Raw genomic sequence first — 19,989 nt, forward strand, 5'->3', positions numbered from 1 at the left:
CTATAAAATGAGGGGGGAATCCAGTGTATGCTGTACTGTGCACACCATACTTCTGTTGAGTTTGTCACAGAATGGGGCACTTTTTTTTTTTTTTACAACTATCTCCCTCTAGTCATTGAAAGGAGATGAAGTTATATGTATACATGTTCATCAGTTGTTCAAACTAATATTTACCAGTTACTGCCCTGAAGCACCAATTGATTACTCTGTACCAGGCAATGAACTAAATAAAGTTCATAATATCCTGACAATTCTAATGTGAACCAAATATTTAAGATGAAAAAAATCCTAAATGATTGTCTCATGGTTGCTAAAATTAGGTGTTGACATTCAAAGAGAAGGGTTTTTGTTTGGTTTTTTGTTTTTTGTTTTTGTTTTTGTTTTTGTTTTTTGGTCTTTTTAGGGCCAGACCTGCGATATATAGCGGTTCCCAGACTAGGGTCAAATCGGAGCTGCAGCTACCAGCCTATGCCACAGTCACAGCAACTTGGGATCTGAGCTGGGTCTGCAACCTACACCACCGCTTCCAGCAATGCCGGATCCTTAACCCACTGAGCGAGGCCAGGGATCAGACCTGCATCCTCGTGGTCAGACTGGTTTCCCCTGAGCTGCAATGGGAACTCCCGGATTTTTTTTTTTTTCTTTTTAGTGTTTCAGGTTTATCATTAGGTAACTTTGTAGACAAATGTTGGTCCTTAGTGGATGGAGCACTGATCACAGTGTGTATGCTGGAGCACATAGATATAACATACATACACAGCTTCTTCATTTGTAAAATGAAAGTTTTTAGCTATAGGATCCTTTCATCAAAGAAAATGTGTATGTAGTCTGAGTACATAAAACAGATAAAAGCAGACTGTTTTGAGTAAAGAGAAAGTACCCGAAATTCCATTTAACTTGGCCTCACCCAAAGAACCTACTAAAAACCGCTAATCGTTCTATAACTTGATTATGTTGGTCCCACAAATCTATACATGGTAAAATTGCACAGAATTGTATATACAAATGAGTGCATGTAAAACTGGTGACATTTGAGTAAAATATGTGGATCCTCTATGCCAATTTCTTGGTTTTGATATTGTACTACAGTTACAAAAATATCATTGGAAGGAACCGGGTATGGGATTAAACATTAAAACTGTAAATCTATTATCTCAAAAATTTTAAAGAGAATTTAAAATTAGATAGTTTCTAGATCCCTTCTAAAATTCTATTTTAATGCCCCCATTTGTTTTCTAGCTGTCTTTTTCCTTCTGTGATTTTTAAAGAATCTATTAACATTCTTTTTGAAGAGACTCTTGGTCCCAGAATCCTTCCATTCTTATTTGGTTGTCTTAATTTAATATTCTCACATGGAAACAAGACCCTGCTAATGTGCTTCATACGTTTTGCCTGTTCCCAAAGCCCTCATCCTTCTAAATGTCCCAGGAGAAACAATCAGAAATTAATTTGCTCAGCATCCCATGCTCTTGAGTTACGGCCACAAAAGATGTCCATTCCCTAATTCTCAGAACCTGTGGGTATGTTATCCTACAAGGCAAATGGACTTTGCTGATGGACTGTAGACCTTGAGAAGGGGAGGTTATCCTGGGTTGTTTATGAGGGCCCAGTCTAATCACATGAGTCCTTAAAAGCAGAGAATTTTTTCCAGCTGAGGTTAGAGAGAGGATGTGACACTGAATGAAGAATAAAGATGCAACGTGAGAAGGATGTAACCTGCTGTTACAGGCTTTAAAGATGGAGGAAGGAGGCCAGAAGCTAAGGAAGGTGGGTGGCCTCTCAAAACTGGGAATAGCTGACAATCAACAAGAAAACATAAATCTCCAGCCTACAACTGCAGAGGACTGAAGCTGGCCAACAACCGGAATAAGCAAGGAAGTTAACACTCCCCTCAAGTCTCCAGAAAGGAATTGCTGACATCTTCCTTTCAGCCCCAGGAGACCCACATCAGCCTTCTGGCCTACAAAAGATAATAAATTTGTGTTGCTTATGCCCCTAAATTTAGGGTAATTTGTTAGCAATAGAAAATGAATATACTTAGCCTCACACTTCCCCATCTGTGAAGTATAGGCAGTGAACAGGTGAGTAATGGAAAATAGCCCAAGGAGTCCAATAAGAATCAGAAACATTTAAGAGAGCTGGCATTTGCCACAAAACAGATGGTTGAGGTGAGGGGACAGATTAGAGGTACTGATGTTAACAAGAGCCATTGGTCCCTGGTACCCTTCTTCCAATTTTATTATTCATTTTATTCACCATTATTTTCCAGTTTTCTTTTTATTCCCATTTCTCCTTTCATCCTCTCTTCCATTCTACTTTCCTCTTTTAGACACTGCTCTTCATTTCTCTCTGCTAATCACGTGTATGTTTTTATCAACCCCACACTCCCACCAGCATACCCATCCATTAGTCAGAAGAAGATAAGAAGTGGAATATGAAAGAAGCCTTGGGAGAATGTTGAGATTTTCAATTGTGCCAAGAATTCCAAAGGTAAGGAACCTAGCTTTACCACCTGGTCTCTTAGTACTCCAGAGCAACACACACATTCACAATCGAGGGTTGATTTATTTATTTTTTAAAATCAAAATGAAACTAAGCATGTATTCAAAAATGTTTTGAAAATAACAGCTTTTTGCTATGGTACTGCTTAGTCACTATCTTTATTCTGCTACTGAAAAATTATGTTGAGCCCTTTTCACTGTCTCTTAGGTCAAAACCAGGATTAGGCCTTAAAGGGCTAATGGAAAGTCTCCATCAACTTCAAATAATATTAACTTATTACTGTAAAATAAATACTGTGTAGTAAATACAATAGAAGGATTCACACACTTCATATGAAGCCAAACAACAAAGTGTGTACATTTTTATTTTAAGCATGTTTTGGCACCAGGTTTACCAGAAAAGTGTTGGCTGAATATGAGAAATAAACCCATGCACTAGAATCTGTATGTAAGCTTCTGGTTTCCTGAATGTCCTGGGCCTGCAAAGGCAGAAGAAGGGACGTTGTTCTTTGGCAACAAATTGGGCTTTGGTTAAGCCAGTTTAAGGAATTGTTGCTAATGATTCCCAGGGTAATAACCTGTGCCTCAGCCATCAGTTGAGTAGATTCCAAATGAACCCATAAAGACAAGGAGAGAAGTCCCTTGCATTCCCAGAGTGGTGATATGCATTTCTGAAAATTCCAAAGATTATATGGGCCATGGGGCTGCCAGCAGCTGACTTATTTCTAGGGACATTGCTACAACACTAGAATTGATAAGAATTGATTAGATCCAGAGGAGAGCAAACTAAATCCTTTAGCCTGAAACTCCTTTTTTTGTTCTCTTTTGTCCTATGCGTTATTAGAAGTTCTTTTGCATAGAAATGGCATATTTAACTACAAGCTTGTTTTTTTTAATTATTTTTTTAGTGGTTATTACCCCAATACAATTTTTTTTTCTACTCTACAGCATGGTGACCCAGTTACACATACATGTACACATTCTATTTTCACACATTATCATGCTCCATCGTAAGTGACTAGACATAGTTCCCAGTGCTACACAGCAGGATCTCATTGCTAATCCATTCCAAAGGCAATAGTTTGTATCTATTAACCCCAAGCTCCCCAACCACCCCACTCCCTCCCACAAGCTTGTTTTAGTTGTCACAGTCTTAGGCATTTTTCCAGAGCTGAGGGTTATATTTATATTGGTTTTTTTGTCTGTTGATAAAAGCAATTTCAGAAAATTATTTTCCAAGTCTCTGTAACAATTCTTTAGCATGAATTCATTCATTCATATATTCAGTAAAGATTAATTTGTTTATGTACTCCTTGCCAGGTAGTGACTCAGACCCTAAGAATTCAAAGAAAATGTCATGATTTATACTCTTGTACCGTCTAGTGAGGAGATGAGCTTTTAAACACATGAGTACTGTAATACTGGTGGGTTCAAAGTGTTATTCGAGCACAAATATGGAAGAGGTTACTTCTGCCATGAAAATTGGGCATTCACTTGCAGGATACAAAGTTAATACATAGAACTCTATTTCATTTCTATATACTAACTTGAAAGATCAGAGAGCGAAATTTGGGAAACAATCCATTTGCCATTGCATCAAAAAGAATAAAATACCTAGGAATAAACCTACTTAAAGAGACAAAAACCTGTACTCTGAAACTATAAGACACTGATGAAAACAATCAAAGATGACACAAACAGAACTAAAGATATACCATGCTCTTGGACTGGAAGAATCAATACTATCAAAATGACTATACTATCCAAGGCAACCTACAGATTCAACACAATCCCTATCAAATTACAAATGGCATTTTTCACAGAAATAGAACAAAAAAAATTTAATTTGTATGGAAATTAAAAAATCCAGAATAGCCAAAGCAGTCCTGAGAAAGAAAAATGGAGCTGGAGGAATCAGACTCTCTGATTTCAGACTATACTACAAAGCTAAAGTAACCAGTACAGTATGGTACCAGCACAAAAACAAACATAGATCAGTGGAAATAGAAAGCCCAGAAATAAGCCCATGAACCTATGGTCAACTAATCTATGACAAGGAAAGCAAGAATATATGATGGAGAAAAAGTCTCTTCAATAGGTGGTGCTGGGAAAACTGGACAGCTACTGTAAAAAGAATGAAATTAGAACACTAACACCATACATAAAAATAAACTCAAAATGGTTTGAAGAGCTAAATATAAGACTAGGTACTACAAAACTCTTAGAGGAAAACACAGGCAGAACACTATGACATAAACCACAGCAAAATATTTTTAGATACTCTTCCTAGAGCAATGAAAATAGAAAAAAAATAAACAAATATGGAGTTCCTGCTGTGGTGCAGTGGATTAGGAATCCAACCACAGTGGCTTGGGTCACTGCAGAGGCCTGGGTTCAATCCCCAGCCCATCACAGTAGGTTAAATGTAGCTGGCATTGCTGCATCTGCAGCCTAGGTCACAACTGTGGCTCAGATTCAATCCCTGGCCCAAGAACTTTCATATATCACGAGTACAGCCATAAAAAAAATCAATAAATAAACAAATGAGACCTAGTGAAACAAATTTTTTGCACAGCAAAATTAACCACAAACAAAATGGAAAGACAACCCACAGACTGGGAAGGAAAATATTTGTAAATAAAGTAACTGACAAGGGATTACAATACAAACAATTCATGCAGTTTAATATCAAAAAGAAAAATCTGATCAAAAAATGGGGCAGGGGAGTTCCCGTCGTGGCTCAGTGGTTAACAAATCCGACTAGGAACCATGAGGTTGCGGGTTCGGTCCCTGCCCTTGCTCAGTGGGTTAACGATCCGGCGTTGCTGTGAGCTGTGGTGTAGGTTGCAGATGCGGCTCGGATCCCGCGTTGCTGTGGCTCTGGCGTAGGCCGGTGGCTACAGCTCCGATTCAACCCCTAGCCTGGGAGCCTCCATATGCCGCGGGAGCGGCCCAAAGAAATAGCAAAAAAAAAAAAAAAAAAAAAAAAAAAAAATGGGGCAAAAATATAAAGACACTTCTCCAAAGAAGACATACAGATGGCCAAAAAACACATGAAAATATGCTCAACAGCACTAATTATTAGAGAAATGCAAATCAAAATGACAAATAGATACTACCTTACACTATCCAGAATGGCCATCATCAAAAAGTCTATAAACAATAAATGCTGGAGAGGGTGTGAAGAAAAGGGAACCCTCTTACACTGTTGGTGCGAATGTAAATTGGTACAACCACTATGGAGAACAGTATGGAGGTTTCTCAAAAATTAAAAAGAGAACTACCTTATGATCCAGCAATCCCACTCCTGGGCATATATCCAAAGAAAATCATAATTTGAAAAAAAATACATGTACCCCAATATTCATTGCAGCACTATTTACAAAGGAAGCAACCTAAATGTCTATCATCAGAGGAGAGAAAAAATAAAATACGGTACAATGGAATATTAGCTTTAAAAAAAGAATGAAATAATGTCCTTTGCAGCAATATGGATGAACCTAGAGATTATCATGCTAAGTGAAGTTAATCAGACAGTGATAGACAAACATCATATATCACTTATATGTTGAATCTAAAAAAGAAAGGATACGAATGGATTTATTTGTAGAACAGACAGACTCACAGACTTTGAAAACAAACTTATGGTTACCAAAGGGGACAGGTGGGTAGGGGAGGAATGGACTCGGGGTTTGGGAGTGACATATGCACACTGAGGTATATGCAATGACTGGCCAAATGGTGACTTGCTGAATAGCACAGGGACCTCGACCCAATATTCTGTAATAACCTATAGTGGAAAAGAATCTAAAAAAGGAGAATGTGTGTATAACTGAATCAACTTGTTGTACAGCAGAAATTACTACAATATTGTAAATAAACTATACTTCAGTAAAGCTTTAAAAAATGGGAATTCCTGTCGTGGCTCAGTGGTTAACGAATCCGACTAAGAACCATGAGGTTGCAGGTTCGATCCCTGGCCTTGCTCAGTGGGTTAAGGATCCGGCATTGCAGTGAGCTGTGGTGTGTAGGTCGCAGAAGTAGCTCGGATCATGCATTGCTGTGGCTGTGGTGTAGGCCAGTGGCTACAGCTCTGATTAGACTCCTAGCCTGGGAACCTCCATATGCCATGGGTGTGACACAAGAAAATACAAAAAAACAAAAAAATTTTAAAAAAAGAAATTAAAGCTTTAAAAAATGAAAAAAAAAAAAAAACCCTGGTTATTCAGAGAACTTTATAGACTATGAAAGACTCAATTGATAAGTATTTATTAATCACCTATTAATTGCTGAGGTTATGGTAGGGAACAAAACAGGCAATTTTCTTGTTGCAGTTCTATAATCAGAATTTTGAGTCTATGGGGGGAGGCAAACAATAAGTAAAGACATTAACATATTAATTTCAGATAGTAGTTAAGTGTTATGAGATAAGACTAAAACTATCCTGTAGGGAGAGATGTAAAGGTTTTGGTAAAGGATATGATTTTGTTCATATTCAAAGTGCAAAATGGTGCTATTGAAGTATTTAAATTAAGGGATTAACATGACCTAGTTTTCATTTTTTTTTTTTTTTGTCTTTTTACTATTTCTTTGGGTCGCTCCCGTGGCATATGGAGGTTCCCAGGCTAGGGGTCAAATCGGAGCTGTAGCCGCTGGCCTAAGCCAGAGCCACAGCAACGCGGGATCCGAGCCGCGTCTACAACCTACACCACAGCTCACGGCAACGCCGGATCGTTAACCCACTGAGCAAGGGCAGGGACCGAACCCGCAACCTCATGGTTCCTAGTCGGATTCGCTAACCACTGCGCCACGACGGGAACTCCAGTTTTCATTTTTAAAAAATTATTCTGGTAGCGCTATGAAAATGGATTATAGAAGTTCTTGCTGTGGCACAGCAAGTTAAGGATCTAGTATTGTCTCTGTAGGGCCATGGGTTCGATCCCTTGCCGAGTGCACTGAATTAAGGATCTGGTGTTGCCACAGCTGTGGCATAGGTTGCAGCTGCAGCTCGGATTCCATTTCTAGCCCAGGAACTTCCACGTGCCTCGGGTGCAGCCGGAAAAAAAAAAAAAAATGAACACAGGGAATCAAAAGCAATTGCATTAATACAGGTTAGAGATAGTAACGACTAGGACTCAGATGGTAGTTGTAGAGATAAACAAAAAAGGGAAGATTCAGGATTTTTGTTTGGGGGTTTGTTTTTTTTGTTTTTTTTTGTTTTGTTTTTGCTTTTTAGGGTCACACCTGTGGGATATGCATGTTCCCAGGCTAGGAGTTGAATTGGAGCTATAGCTGCTGACCTATACCACAGCCACAGCAATGGCAGATACTTAACCCACTGAGGAGTAAGGTCAGGGATTGCACCTGCATCCTCCTGTATACTAGTCGGGTTTGTTACCACGGAGCCACAGTGGGAACTCCCAGGATGTCTTTTGAAGGTGGTGTCAGTAAGACTGATACACTGGATATGATAGATGAGGGAAAGGGAGCGACTGAAAGATGACTCCTAGTTCTTGGCTGGAGGAATGGGGTAAATTAAGGGCCACTGTTTGAAGTGGAGAAAACTGGAGGAAGAAAGATGCTGGATGGGAAAATTAAGTGTTGTGGACAGGTTGGGTTTAAAGTGACTATTATCCAAGTGAAGAAGCCAAGTAAGCTAGAGCTCAGGTTGAGATTTAGGTCTAAGATAGAAATTTGAGAATCATCAAGATAGTAGGTAGGATTTAAAGCCGTAAGATTATCTTAGATCATCTTGGAGGAGACTGAACAGAGAGAAGAAGTTGTGTAGAAGACAAAAAGTCAGGAAAGAAGACTGAAAAGGAGAGGCCAGTGAGATAAGAATATCCAGCGAGGAGTTCCCGTCGTGGCTCAGCAGAAGCAAATCTGACTAGCATCCATGAGGACACAGGTTCGATCCCTTACCTCTCATAGTGGGTTAAGGATCCAGCGTAGCCGTGAGCGGTGGTGTAGGTCACAGATGCGGCTTGGACCTGGCACTGCTGTGGCTGTGGCATAGGCTGGTGGCTACAGCTCTGATTCTACCCCTAGCCTGGGACCCTCCATATACCACAGGTGTGGCCCTAAAAAAAAAAAAAGACAGACACAAGAATATCCAACAAATGTGTTAGAGAAGCCAGTAGAGAAGTGTTTTATAAAGGAGGGAGTTGTTAAACCGGTTAAATTATGCTTAAAGATCCAATAAGTGGAAGACAGAGGAAACCCTTTGCTTTGACAAGGTGGAGGTTATTGAAAAGAACAACTTAAATGGAGTAAGAAGAGAACCAGCCTGGAGTGGATTGGAGGTTCTATGCAGAACTTGCACTTCCAGCAGTTGGAAGATTAGATACTTTCAATGACCCTTCCAGTGGAAGCAGTCAAAATCCTGGATTATATATAAAAATCATCTTTGTAATGGTATTGCCGAATTGGCAAGATCTTACAAACAAAGGTCAAAAACAAAGTGAAAGCAAGAAACATTGCCAATAAAGCAGCATCAACACCAGCGTCTCCTCTAGGAATTTTTTTGCAGAACTCTGGACACAGCGCTCTATCTGGGAGGCAGGAGATTAAGCCTAATGTCAACATCGGTTGGAGGATGTAATCAATCTCTGCACAAAGCTGAGACTTCAATAGGTTATACCTGCCATGTAAAGGAGGAGGAAGAAAAGAAAGTCACATAGAACACGTCATCAAACAAATCTGAATCTAAATTTAGCACTGGTTGGCAAGAGTATGTGGAGTTCTCCCTAAGGATGTGTGATGGCCCTCATGCACATTTTTGATCCAAATATACATCTGTGTGTGATCTGACCATTAAGCCGAGAATATAACTCAAAGGATCCTGGATTGCTTGTGACTTCAAGCAATTGTCAGAAATAAATGCACATCTTCTTTGGAGGAAAATAATTCAAATTCAGGTGCCAAGGAATTTCCACAGAGAATTTTTCAAGAGAAAGGAGCAGTTCATAAACACAGCAGCAAAACACAAAGACATCACAAGTGAGAGCCAATTCTCCAAAGACTTAAGACACTAGAGTCAATACAAAAGATAAAATAACAATTTAACATGTTTAAGGAATTAAAGAAGGAATTAGGTGTATAACACGATACCAGGAAATATGACTAGGCAGCTTTGAAAAAAGAGACCTAGTTGACTTTCTCCACATGAATGATTTAATAACTGAAATTAGAAACAACAGATTAAACAACTGAACTATGTGTAGTGATTTTCAAATGTCCAGAATTATTTGATATTCTTCCCTTAAGTATAGGTCAAGCTTTGTGATTTGCTTCTAACAAACAGAATAAGGCAGAAGTGAGAGTGTGTGATTGGGGGTGGGGAGTGGGTTATAAAAGACACTGTGCCTTTCTGGTGCTTCTTTTTCTCTCAGATCCCAGACCGAGGAAGCCAGCTGCTTCCTCCTGAGTGAGGCATCTTGGAAACAGATCTGCAGCCCTGGTCATGCCCTCATTTGACTACACCTCTGTGGGCAGCTGGAGGCCACTTTATGAGAAATACTGAGCCCAAACCACCCAACTAAATCACTCCTAGATTCCTGACCCTCAGAACCTGTGTAAGTAGTAAATGTTTATTGCTTTAAGCTGCTAAGTTTTGGGGTCATCTGTTATGCAGCAATGAATGACTAATACAAGGTTAATTTGAAGGTATGCAGTACAAAGAGAGAAAGAGATAGAAAACAAGAAATGAGTAAATCAGCATTCCAGGAGGAATAGCGGGAACAAAGAAATCTTTGAAGTGTTCATTACTAGGAAATTTCTAGAATTGTTGAGAAACAATAATCATTAGGGCCACAAAACCAAATGAATGATTTAGCAACTGAAGAATTTTTTTTTTTAAACAGTACTTACACATCTTATAGGAAAACTGATGAACACCAGAGGGGAAAATATCTTAAATGGCCAGAGAGGAGACAGATCAATTTGAAAGGAATGGCGACTACACCGAAAGCCGATTTCTTTATAGCAATAATGGAAGTCGGAAGACAAGAATATATCTTAATTTACTGAGAGCAAATAACTGTAAGTCAAGAATTATTTATTTATGTGTGTATGTATGTATGTATGTATGTATTTTGGCTTTTTAGGCCCTTCACCCTCAGCATATGGAAGTTCCCAGGCTAGGGGTCGAATCAGAGCTGAAGCCTCCAGCCTACACCACAGCCATGGCAGTGCAAGATTTGAGCTGTGTCTTCAACTTACACTACAGCTCACGGCAACACTGGATCCTTAACCCACTAAGTAAGGCCAGGGATTGAACCTGGATACTAGTTGGTTTCATTACCCGCTGAGCCATGATGGGAATTTCCAAGAATTATAAACCAGGAGTTCCCTTGTGTTGCATCAGGTTAAGGATCTGGCGTTTTCACTACAGTTACTCATATTGCTGCTGTGGCACAGGTTAGATCCCTGCCCGGGAATTTCCACATGCTGCAAGTGCAGCCAAAAAAAAAAAAAAAAAAAAAAGAATTATAAACCACCAAAAATATCTCTCAAGAATGAGGTTAAAGTAGGAACTTCTGGGTTGCAGAACACACAGAGATTTGGGGAGAGTGGCATGTTTAGAAGGGCATGAAAGCTCCACACTGTCTCCCCACGCTTCTCCCTGGGAACCTCTTCCATCTGGCTGATCCTTTTGTAATAAACCAGTAATCTAGAGGCTGCATATGAAGATGGTGGCATCAAATAATGGAAGGAGACCTTGCTGGGAGGAGACCTGCACAGAGAGTTGTCTAACCTGCATCAGACTGCAACATGAACAATAAAGAAAACTGTATCGGAGTTCCCGTCGTGGCGCAGTGGTTAACGAATCCGACTAGGAACCATGAGGTTGCGGGTTCGATCCCTGCCCTTGCTCAGTGGGTTAACGATCCGGCTTTGCCGTGAGCTGTGGTGTAGGTTGCAGACTCGGCTCGGATCCCGCGTTACTGTGGCTGTGGCGTAGGCCGGTGGCTACAGCTCCGATTCAACCCCTAGCCTGGGAGCCTCCATATGCCGCAGGAGCGGCCCAAGAAATAGCAACAACAACAACAACAAAAGACAAAAAAAAGACAAAAAAAAAAAAAAAAAAAAGAAAACTGTATCGTGTGAAGCCACTGGGGGGAAAAGAATGAGGTGAAATAAATGTGTGGTAACCAAGGTAGCTGTGGCCACTCACCCCAGATCTCTCCACATACACCTCTTCTTGTGATTCAAGACATAGGATGATACAAATCACACACCTTCAATATAGCAAGAAGGCAGACACACTGAAAACTTCAAATTGTCTAAAGTAGGGAAATGCACCCTAGTTTACAGCAGAGATTTATGTTGTGCTCCCACTGCAAAACTTCGAGGGAGCCAGAGGCCAGAAAAACTGTTTAGAAGAGAGAAAAGGGCCTGGCCTTGCTCAGTGGGTTAACGATCCGGCTTTGCCGTGAGCTGTGGTGTAGGTCCCAGACGCGGCTCGGATCCCGCGTTGCTGTGGCTCTGGCGGAGGCCTGTGGGTACAGCTCTGATTCGACCCCTAGCCTGGGAACCTCCATATGCCACGGGAGCAGCCCAAGAAATAGCAAAAAGACAAAAAAAAAAAAAAAAAAAAAAAAAAAGAAGAAGAGAGAAAAGGGGATCGAGCTACAATCAAATGCCACTCCGAAGTGGAAACATACTGGAAAAGGATCCTGTCAGATGAGAGGTTAAAGGGGCTTGAAATGCCTGCCAGATTTGAGGAGGCAGCCTTTTTCTGGGGCTGAAGAGAATAGAAAAGTGAGGACAGAGGGACAAGTGCCTTGGAAACTGGGTAGTAGAGGAGAATAGTCAAGGCGAGAATTCTGGCAATCTGAAATGAAAGAAAGCCAAAAAACCAAAAAAATCAGAGGAAACACAACACCTCCCTTTATCACTTTCCCAACTCCACCCACAAAAGAAATGCAATCAGGAGTTCCTGTTGTGTCTCAGCAGGTTACGAATCTGTCTAGTGTCCATGAGGAAACGGGTTCAAGCCATGGCCTCACTCAGTGGGTTAAGGATCCAGCGTTGCCATGAGCTGAGGTGCAGGCCACACTCAAATTTAGATCCTGCATTGCTGTGGCTGCGGTATAGGTCTCAGCTACCGCTCCAATTCAACCCCTAGCCTGGGAACTTCCATACACTGCAGGTCCAGCCCCAAAAAAGAGGGGACAAAAAGAGATCATATAGTATTTGTCTTTCTGTAACTTGTTTAAATTAGCATAATACCTCTAGGTCCATGCACGTTGTTGCAAACAGCAAGGTTTTCTTATGGCTGAGTAATACGCCTTTGCATATGTATTCCACATCTTCTTTATCCATTCCTCTATCAGTGGACTTTTAGGTTGCTTCTATATCTTGGTTATTATAAATAATGATACAATCAACATGGAGGTGCATATATCTTTTCGAGTTAGTGTTTTTGTTTCCTTTGGATAAATACCTAGAAGTGGAATTGCTGGATCATATGAAGGTTTTTTTTTTTTTTCTTTTTTCTAAGGGCTGCATTCATGGCATATGAAAGTTCCCAGGCTAGGGGTCTAATCTGAGCTACATCTGCCGGTCTACACCACAGCCATAGCAACACCAGATCTGAGCTGTGTCTTCGACCTACACCTTAGCTCACAGCAATGCCAAATCCTTAACCTGCTGAGTGAAGCCAGGGATCAAACCCACATCCCCACGGATACTAGTTGGATTTGTTTCAGCTGAGCCACGATGGGAACTCCCTGAAGTTCTATTTTTAATTTTTGAGGTACCTCCACACAGTTTTCCATAGTGGCTGCACCATTTTATATTCCTACTAACAGTACACTAGAGTTCCCTTTTCTCTACATCCTCACCAACACTTGCTATTTGTTGTCTTTTGGTAATAGCCATTCTAATAGGTATGTTTTGATTTGCATTTCCCTGATGATTGCTGATGGAGAGCATCTTTTAATGTATCTGTTGGCTATATGTATGTGTTTTTTGCAAAAAAAAAAAAATCTGTTCAGATCATCTGCTTATCTTTTAATCAAATTATTGGGGTTTTTTTTTTGCTATTAAGTTTTATGAGTTCTTTATATATTCTGCCTTTTAGCAGATATATGATTTGCAAATATTTTTTCCCATTCAGTAGATTGCCTTTTTTATTTTGTCAATGATTTCCTTTGCTGGGCAGAAACTTTTTAGTTTGATATAGTCCCATTTGTTTTTTTTTGCTTTTGTTGCTTTTTTTCAGATTAAAAAAAAAAAATCATCTCCAAGACCCGTATCAAGAAACTTACCACCTGTGTTTTCTTCTATAAGTTTTATTGGTTTCAGGTCTTATATTCCAATCTACAATGCATTTTGAATTAATTTGTGTGTATAGTATAAGATAGTGGTCCTGTTTCATTCTTTTGCATGTAGCTGTGCAGTTTCCCCAACATCATTTATGAAAGAAACTGTCCTTTCTCCATTGTATATTCTTGGCTCCTTTGTTGTAAATTAATTGGCCACATATGTGTAGGTTTATTTCTGGGCTTTTATTCTATTTCGTTGATCAATGTGACTAGTTTATGCCATGCCATTTTAATCACTATAGCTTTGTAATATAGTTTGAAATCTATTCTTATTTATAAAAACCAAAAAATGGAAATAACCCAAATGTCCATCAAGTGGTGAGTTAGTAGACAAAATGTTGCACATCCATGCAATGAGGTTCTATTCAGCAATAAAGGGTAACTACTGATATATATTACAATGTAGATGAACCTTAAAGAGAGTATGTTAAATGAAAGAAGCCAAATGCAAAGGACTACGTTTTGTGTGTTTCCATGGCCAGAAATAACAAATCTATAGTGACAGAAAGTAGATTAGTGGTAGCCCAGTATTGAAGATGAAAATGGGGAGTTGCTACAAATGGGCATGAGAGAATTTTTGGCAATGATGGGACAGCTCTTAAATTGTACTGTGGTGATATCTGCACAACTCTATAACTTTAAACCTTTGAATTGCGTACTGAACAGGTGACTTTTTGAGATAAATTTTACCTCAAGAAAGCCAAGGGAAAAAAAAAAAGATTGATTTTAATTGTGGAATCAATGCCTATAAGTCATCACTAAGAATTTGAGTTACTATTCATTAGAAACAAATGGACGGGAGTTCCCATCTTGGCACAGCAGAAACAAATCCGACTAGGAACCATGAGGTCGTGGGTTCAATCCCTGGCCTCCAGCATTGCTGTGAGCTGTGGTGTAGGTTGCAGACGCGGCTTGGGTCCTATGTTGCTATGGCTCTGGCGTAGGATGGCGGCTACAGCTCTGATTAGAGCCCTAGCCTGGGAACCTCCATATGCCGTGGGAGTGGCCCCAGAAAAAGGCAAAAAGACAAAAAAAAAAAAAAAAAAAAAAAAAAGACACACACACACACACAAACAAGTGGATGGAAAACCTGGGAATGTAATACAGCATGGTGACTGTAATTAATAATACTGTATTGTATATTTGAAAGTTACTAAGAGAGTCTATCTATCTATCTGTCTATCTATCTATCTATCTATCTATCTATCTATCTATCTATCTATCTATATAACATTTCCTCCAATTCTAATCTAACACCAAACGCCATACAGTTCATTCAAGGTTTCACACTTCCCATAGTGCTGTTCCTTTTTTCCTGACAGTGATAAACATAGCTCCTATTATCCTCAATCTATTTATTCATTTACCCACTCCTTCGTATGTAATTAATCTCTCTGGGTCACCTCCTTGCTTCTGACTATTGCTTTGGCCACAGCAGTGGAGGCCTTGCCAGCTTTAGCTCCTTCCTTGGCTTCAGCTGACTAATTTTTTTTTTTTTTTTTTTTTTTTTTGCTGGGGTTCATAGCATGCAGGAGTTCAGGGGCCAGAGATTGAACCCATGCCACAGCAGCGACCCAAGTCACAACAGTGACAACACCAGATCTTTAACCCACTGAGCCATCAGCTGACTTACATTTTAACTGGATTACTCTAGATGCTGTTATGAGAATAGACTATGGAAGAGACAGGGCATAAGCAAGGAAACCAATTACTACATTGCAAAAATCCAGGCAAGAGGTGATGATGTTGGGGATGGTGAGAAGTGGCCTAACTCTGGGTACTTTTTTTCCCTTTTTTTTTTTTTTTTGTTTTTTCTTTTTAGGGCCACACCCGAGGCATATGGATGTTCCCAGGCTAGGGGTCCAATCAGAGCTGTAGCTGTCCACTTATGCCACAGCCACAGCAATGCTGGATCTGAGCCACGTCTGTGACCTACACCACAGCTCACGGCACTGCCAGGTCCTTAATCCACTGATGAGGCCAGGGATTGAATCTATATCCTCATGGATCCTAGTCAAGTTCATTAACCACTGAGCCGCAAAGAGAACTCCAAACTCTGGGTACATTTTGAAGGCAGCAACTGAAAGAATTTGCTGACGAATTGGATGTAGAGTGTGAAAGATAAGGACTCCAGGATGATCAAAGCTTTGGACCTGAAAAACTGGAAGAATGGAATTACCCTTAGCTGAGATGGGTAAAAGCTCATTTTAGGGAGGCTCTCAGGAGGTCAGTTTGGGGATGTGCTGTGTATCAGATGCCTATCAGATATTTAAATGCAGATCTTAAGTAGGCAGTTGGTTATGAGTCTGAAGTTCAGGGGAGAGGTCTGAGTCAGAGATATCAACTGGGACGTAGTAGCTTACAGATGATGTTTAAATCCATGAGGCTGGATGAGACCACCTGAAGAATGAGTATAGATAAGGAAGAGGTCTAAGGACCCAGACGTTCCACATTTAGAAGTTGGGAAGATGAGGGGAAACCAGCAAAAGGGATGGAACATGGCCATAAAGGTAAGCAATGTGAAGACAGTTTTTCAAGGGGGATCACATGTCTACTCTCCCTGTTGTCAACTTCTGCTAAGCCCAAGAGGAGCACTGAGAATGGCCATTGATTCAGCACCTGAAGTCAGTTTCAAACAATGCTTTGGGGGGAGGGGGGAGGCAGAAAATCTGCTTAGGGTGGGACTAAAATAAGCTGGAAACAGGAAGTCCGGGGTATGTGCAGGAGAGTAGGTGTATCTGAGTATTGGAGATGGTTACTAGTGATGAGATGACTGAGCTATTAACAGGCAGAGTCTAACAATTAGATAAACAAGAGATGCAGTTAAAATGTCTTTTTCTACTTAGAAGTTGGCTTGTTTTCTTTTGTTTAGTAGCTTATCAAATGGATTTATTTATAGATTAACATCTTTATTTCTGAATGAGTGAATGAGTGAGATAAAGAGAGGAAATGTTGTAAGGCAGAAGGAAATTAATGGTGTAGCCTGGGGATGTAAGCTTTGAATGAGGGTAGCCAAAGATGGTAGGCACCAAAACCAGTTTCATCTATTTCACACTTTTTTTTTTTTGGTCATTTTTAGGGCTGTACCCGAGGCATAGGGGTCAGATCAGGGATGCAGCTGCTGGCCTACACCACAGCCACAGCAATGCAGGATCCAAGACACATCCACAACCTATGCCACAGCTTGTGGCAATGCTGGATCCTTACCCCATTGAGCGAGGCCAAGGATCAAACCCACATCCTCATGGATACTAGTCATGTTCTTAATCCACTGAGCCACAATGGGAACTCCTACTTCACACTTTTAGACCAGACCCACTTTCACAAATTTAAAACAGACTCTTAGCAAGGATCTCTGCCTCCTCGCGAATTATCCTTTTTTTCAGTGATATTAATAATATTCAGTGATATCAATTCAGTGATATTAATCACTTAGTTCTCAGTCTCTAAAGACTGTCTTCTTCCTCTTCCATCTCCGGCTTCCCTCACTTTCCATAGCAACCTCTAAAGTACGAGAAATTATTGGTACAGAAACAATATAAATGTATCCATAGAAGGGGAGGTTGATTCTCTTAAAGACTCTCAGGATTGGAAACGTCCTTAGAAATCATCTAACCCGGAGTTCCCGTCGTGACTCAGTGGTTAACGAATCTGACTAGGAACCATGAGGTTGCGGGTTCAATCCTTGGCCTCGCTCAATGGGTTAAGGATCCAGCGTTGCTGTGAGCTGTGGTGTAGGTTGCAGACGTGGCTTGGATTCCGCGTTGCTGTGGCTCTGGCACAGGCCGTGGCTACAGCTCCAATTATACCCCTAGCCTGGGAACCTCCATATGCCGTGAGAGCGGCTCAAGAAATGGCAAAAAGACAAAAAAAAAAAAAAGAGAAAAAAAAAGAAAAAAGAAATCATCTAACCCAAGGACAGGCAACTTTTTTTCTGCAATAGCACAGACAGTAAATATTTTAGTCTCTCTAACTGTGAAGACCTCTGTTCACCTATTCACCTCTACCCTTGTAACATGAAAGCAGCCAGAAACAACATGTAAACAAATGTTTTGCAATAAAACTTTATTTACATGAACAAGCAGTGGGCCAGATTTTGTCCAAGGGCCAGAGTTTGCTGACCTCTGATCTAATCCAACAGATAATAAAACTAAGATTGGATTAGTTTGGAGGAAAGCCAGAACTAGGAACCCACTTCCCTAAGTCTCAGAGAAGAGTTGTCATTCTACCTAAACAGAGATGCTCAAATTTTCTTTTGCATAAAAATTACTGGGAGTAGGGGACGGGGAGGGAGAAATTAAGAAAAAACAGATTCTCAGGCCTACTCCCCAATGATTTCGATTCAGTAGGTCTGAGGTAGGGCCCAGCCATCTGAATTTAGATGCACACATGATGCTTTGAGGACCATGCTTTGAAAAACACTCCCCCACATCATGGATTCCTCTGTATCACAGAAGGATAAATAAGCAGGGGATGATGAATTGTTTTGAATACTTGATATTTTTCCCATCCCCTTTGTCCCGGAATCCCTGGCTCTGCCGCAGCTTGCCCTGTGCTCTGGGGTGGGCACGTGGGAAGTATGCAGACACCTCTCTGCCAGCCAGCCTAGTGGGCACAATGCCACACTGGGGAGCAACAGGGCAGCTCTGAGTCATCTTTCCTAATGAGCATCACTTGTTGACTGACCGGAGGGGAAGAGCTCATTATTCATGTTTGGCCCAGAGCCTTCTCTGGTTGGATTGCAAGTGAATGGAGGCCTTCCTGGTTTTCCACCGCGTTCACCTTCAGGGAAAAAAGTGGAAAGATCATCAAAGCAACAATTTAGTTCACCCTTCTCATTGAAAAGGGTCAGATTAGCTGGAAGGAAGCTTGTGAGGCTGCTTGGCACAGAATTTTCACACTTGATCTATTCCTTTCTTTCTCCATCCATTACTCCTGCCCTGCCCACCTTGATCCTTGAATAGGGACATTGTTTGCTCCAAGTCATCCAAAACAGAGCCTCTGTTCTTTTGAACAACTCCTGTCCCCCGGCCTCCAGATGCTTTGGAAACATAATCCCTAAGAAAACAACATGAGGTTAAGAATATCATGTCTGTTTCCCTACTCCTGTAAAAGGGCTAGCCAATCCAGAAACTTTCTTTCTTACGTTATCCCTGCTTCAAGCCCCCACAGCACAGACAGTAAATATTTTGGTCTCTCTAATTGTGAAGGCCTCTGTCCACCTATTCATCTCTACCCTTGGCGTCCTTTATCTCTTGGTAAGAACACTAGAATAAAAACCCCAAAGCCAAGCACATCTATTTGGCGTTAAAAATGAAGTTGGAAGATAAGGTGGGGTTTGTGGAGCTCACCTCCCAAGTGCTTTTCTGGACCAGCCCCAACTGATACTCCCAGGAGAAGGAAGAAGCCCAGGGCAAAGGTCAGCTTTGGACACTTCAGGTTGATGGTTTTCACATAGCTAGACACCTTCTTAATCATGGGATCCCTCTATAAGAGGTGCAAACGGGGTTCCCTTCATTCCTGCCCCCGGTGCTATAGCCACAGGTGCTGGAAGGGAGGGAGGCCTTAGCTCATCTTCCTGCAGCCTTTGTTCCTGCTGCCCCGTCCCTGGCAGCCGGCACTCCCACTGACCCCTGGACAGCTTCTGAGTTGACCTTGTATTGATTCAAAAATGTCCATTTTCACCTATGTGGTCCCTTTGTTGTATCCTGACGGGTGAATGATTTGCTGAGAATCACTGCCCAGGAGGGTGGCTCCCTTTTGATGCTGGTCTCTAGCAAAGCGTTTTCCCTATTTGACCTTTAGCATTTGGCAACATACTGCCTTGACATTCAGAGCAATGGCCCAGCCTGAGGGAGCTGCGGGGCTGGGAGGGCTCCTGTTTCTTTGTCTGAGGACCAGCTTTATGGGTAGATAGGTTTTCCCAGCATTCATACATTTTCTCCTCCATTCTCTGCCCCAAACACTGTCCCTTTTCTTCCACCCTAAGTCACATCCACTCTCCTTAGGTTTCTCTGAACCTTCCTGTCTTCCCTGCCTCACTCCCAGCCTCTCCATCCCGCACACGCTCTTCACCCCCTCATGCTGCATCCAATCTTGGTCCCGACCCCCTGCTCCTCCCCCCAGGCTGTAGCTCACATTCCTTCCTTCTCGCTCCC

The sequence above is a fragment of the Sus scrofa genome, chromosome 14, assembly GCF_000003025.6.
Source record: "Sus scrofa isolate TJ Tabasco breed Duroc chromosome 14, Sscrofa11.1, whole genome shotgun sequence".
In the NCBI taxonomy this organism is placed as follows: domain Eukaryota; kingdom Metazoa; phylum Chordata; class Mammalia; order Artiodactyla; family Suidae; genus Sus; species Sus scrofa.